Below are 4,080 nucleotides of genomic sequence, written 5' to 3' on the forward strand. Positions count from 1 at the left end.
ATGTCCTTCTGGAGTGTTTGCTTATAGAAGGATGCCTTTTGGTCTCTGTAATGCACCTGCAACTTTTCAGAGGTGCATGCTCTCTATCTTTTCTGATATGGTAGAGAAGTTTTTGGAAGTCTTCATGAATGACTTTTCAGTATTTGGAGACTCATTCAGCTCCTGCCTTGACCACTTAGCACTTGTTATGAAAAGATGCCAAGAGACCAACCTAGTTTTAAACTGAAAAAAATGTCACTTTATGGTGACTGAAGGAATTGTCCTTGGGCATAAAATTTCAAATAAAGGAATAGAGGTGGATCAAGCTAAAGTAGAAGTAATTGAAAAATTACCACCACCTGCCAATGTTAAGGCAATCAGAAGCTTTCTGGGGCATGCAGGATTCTATAGGAGGTTTATCAAGGATTTTTCAAAAATCGCAAAACTTCTAAGCAATCTGCTAGCTGCTGACACGCCATTTGTATTTGACACAGAGTGTCTGCAGGCGTTTGAAACTCTGAAAGCTAAGCTGGTCACAGCACCAGTTATTTTTGCACCAGACTGGACATTACCATTTGAACTAATGTGTGATGCCAGTGACCATGCCATTGGTGCAGTACTGGGGCAGAGGCATAACAAGCTTCTGCATGTCATTTATTATGCTAGCCGCATTTTAAATGATGCCCAGAAAAATTACACAACCACAGAAAAAGAATTGCTTGCAGTGGTTTATGCTATTGACAAGTTTAGATCATACTTAGTAGGATCAAAAGTGATTGTGTATACTGATCATGCTGCTCTTAAATATCTACTCACAAAGCAGGATTCAAAACCCATGCTCATAAGATGGGTGTTGCTTCTGCAAGAGTTTGATATAGAAATAAGAGATAGAAAAGGGACAGAGAACCAAGTGGCTGATCATCTGTCCCGGATAGAGCCAGTAGAAGGGGCGTCCTTTCCCTCTATTGAGATCTCTAAAACCTTTCCTGATGAGCATTTGTTCGCCATTCAGGAAACGCCATGGTTTGCAGACATTGCAAACTATAAAGCTGCAAGGTTCATACCCAAGGAGTACAACAGGCAACAAAAGAAAAAATTAATTACTGATATAAAGTACTACTTGTGGGATGAACCCTATCTCTTTAAGAGATGTGCAGACGGAATAATCCGTAGGTGTGTGCCTAGAGAAGAAGCACAGAAGATCCTATGGCATTGTCATGGATCACAATATGGAGGTCATTTCGGAGGTGAGCGAACAGCTACCAAGGTCCTCCAATATGGTTTCTACCGGCCTACACTCTACAGAGATTTTCGAGAGTTTATACGTAACTGTGACAGTTGCCAGAAAGCTGGTAATCTACCTCATGGTTATGCCATGCCTCAACAAGGAATCTTGGAGATTGAGTTGTTTGATGTTTGGGGTATTGACTTCATGGGGCCTTTCCCACCATCATACTCAAACACTTATATTTTGGTGGCAGTCGACTATGTATCCAAATGGGTAGAGGCCATTGCCACACCCACTAATGATACTAAGACAGTGTTGAAGTTCCTCCAGAAACATATCTTCAGCAGGTTCGGTGTCCCTAGAGCACTAATTAGTGATGGGGGCACGCACTTCTGCAACAAACAGCTTTACTCTGCTATGGTCCGGTATGGAATTAGCCACAAGGTGGCAACTCCATATCATCCACAGACAAATGGGCAAGCTGAAGTCTCTAATAGAGAACTAAAAAAAATCCTGGAACGGACAGTAAGTACCCGTAGAAAGGATTGGGCGAGAAGCTTGGATGATGCTCTGTGGGCTTACAGAACAGCATTCAAGACTCCTATAGGGACCTCTTCATACCAGCTTGTGTATGGTAAGGCCTGTCATCTGCCCGTGGAACTGGAGCATAAGGCCTACTGGGCAACCAGATTCCTAAACTTTGATGCCAGATTAGCTGGAGAAAAAAGGTTACTCCAGCTAAATGAGCTAGAGGAATTCAGACTCACTGTTTTCGAAAATGCTAAGCTTTACAAGGAGAAAGCAAAAAGGTGGCATGACAGAAAGTTGTCACCTAGAGTCTTTGAACCAGGACAGAAGGTTCTGCTATTTAACTCTAGGCTCAGATTATTCCCCGGGAAACTGAAATCCCGGTGGAGGGGACCATATGTGATTACAAGCGTGTCACTATATGGCCATGTGGAGCTTCAAGACATTGATTCTAATAAGAAGTTCATTGTTAATGGACAGAGAGTCAAGCATTATCTTGAAGGCAATGTTGAGCAAGAATGCTCAAGGCTGAGACTAGATTAAAAGCTCAGTAAGGTCAAGCTATTGACATTAAAGAAGCGCTTGTTGGGAGGCAACCCAATGTTATTTAACTATATCTCTTTATTTTTTACTGCTATTTTATGTTTTTTTAGGTTGATGATCATATGAAGTCACAAAAACTACTGAAAAATCAAAAACAGAATGAAAAACAGCATTAAAAATAGCACACCCTGGAGGAAGAGTATTCTGGCGTTTAAACGCCAGAAACAAGCATCTGTCTGGCGTTTAACGCCAGAAACAAGCACCAAGCTGGCGTTTAACGCCAGAAACAAGCATCAACCTGGCGTTAAACGCCAGAAACAGGCTACATTTGGGCATTTAACGCCAAAAATAGGCAGCAGTCTGGCATTAAATGCCAAGATTACACTGCAGGGGCGTTTACATGCCTAATAGGAGCAAGGATGATACATCCTTGACCCCTCTGGATCTGTGGACCCCACAGGATTCCCACAGGATCTGTGGACCCTACAGGATCTCCACCTACCTCACCATTCAAATTCAAACCATTCCCCTCCCAAACCCACCCATTCACACACCTCCATCTCCTCCATCTTCTCCACTTCTTTCTTCTTTTGCTCGAGGACGAGCAAACCTTTTAAGTTTGGTGTGATAAAAGCATTGCTTTTTGTTTTTCCATAATTCAGTGATAGAGCAATTGACTGCAGATCAAAGACAAAGGATAAAGTGAGATGCCAAAACTGTTCAGAAGCAAAAAGCTAATAGCTCCGCTCATCTAATTAAGACTGATCTTCATAGATGTTTTTAGAATTCATTGTATATTCTCTTCTTTTTATCCTACTTTGTTTTTAGTTTCTTGGGGACAAGCAACAATTTAAGTTTGGTGTTGTGATGAGCGGATAATTTATACGCTTTTTGGCATTGTTTTTAGGTAGTTTTTAATATGTTTTAGTCACTTTTTATTATATTTTTATTAGTTTTTAAATAAAAATCACACTTCTGGACTTTACTATGAGTTTGTGTGTTTTTCTGTAATTTCAGGTATTTTCTGGCTGAAATTGAGAGAGCTGAGAAAAAATCTGATTCAGGCTGAAAAAGGACTGCTGATGCTGTTGGATTCTGACCTTCCTGCACTAAAAATGGATTTTTTGGAGCTACAGAAGTCCAAATGGCGCTCTCTCAATTGCGTTGGAAAGTAGACATCCAGGGCTTTCCAGCAATATATAATAGTTTATATTTTGTTCAAGGATAAATGACGTAAACTGGCGTTCAACGCCAGTTTCATGCTGCATTCTGGCGTTAAACGCCAGAAACAGGTTACAAGTTGGAGTTAAACGCCCAAAACAGGTTACAACCTGGCGTTTAACTCCAGAAACAGCCTAGGCATGTGAAAAGCTCAAGTCTCAACCCCAGCACACATCAAGTAGGCCCCAGAAGTGGATTTTTTCACTATCTATCTTAGTTTACTCATTTTCTGTAAACCTAGGTTACTAGTTTAGTATTTAAACAACTTTTAGAGATTTATTTTGTATCTCATGACATTTTTAGATCTGAACTTTGTACTCTTTGACGGCATGAGTCTCTAAACTCCATTGTTGGGGTGAGGAGCTCTGCTGTGTCTCGATGAATTAATGCAATTATTTCTGTTTTCTATTCAAACACGCTTGTTTCTATCTAAGATGTTCATTAGCAACTTCAATATGATGAATGTGATGATCCATGACACTCATCACCATTCTCAATCTATGAACGTGTGCCTGACAACCACTCCCGTTCTACCTTCGATTGAATGAGTATCTCTTGGATTCCTTAATCAGAATCTTCGT

At 40.6% G+C, this 4,080-nt stretch overlaps 1 long non-coding RNA gene across 1 annotated transcript in view; it reads left to right on the forward strand.

The window, feature by feature from the left end:
- LOC107616779 overlaps positions 3,354 to 4,080 on the forward strand; it is a 20,592-nt gene continuing 19,865 nt past the window's right edge. Inside the window, exon 1 of the long non-coding RNA XR_001614640.2 lies at positions 3,354 to 3,365. This is a non-coding gene — a long non-coding RNA (uncharacterized LOC107616779). The remainder of the gene's footprint in view (positions 3,366 to 4,080) is intronic.

The sequence above is a fragment of the Arachis ipaensis genome, chromosome B09 (genome assembly GCF_000816755.2).
Source record: "Arachis ipaensis cultivar K30076 chromosome B09, Araip1.1, whole genome shotgun sequence".
Taxonomy (NCBI): domain Eukaryota; kingdom Viridiplantae; phylum Streptophyta; class Magnoliopsida; order Fabales; family Fabaceae; genus Arachis; species Arachis ipaensis.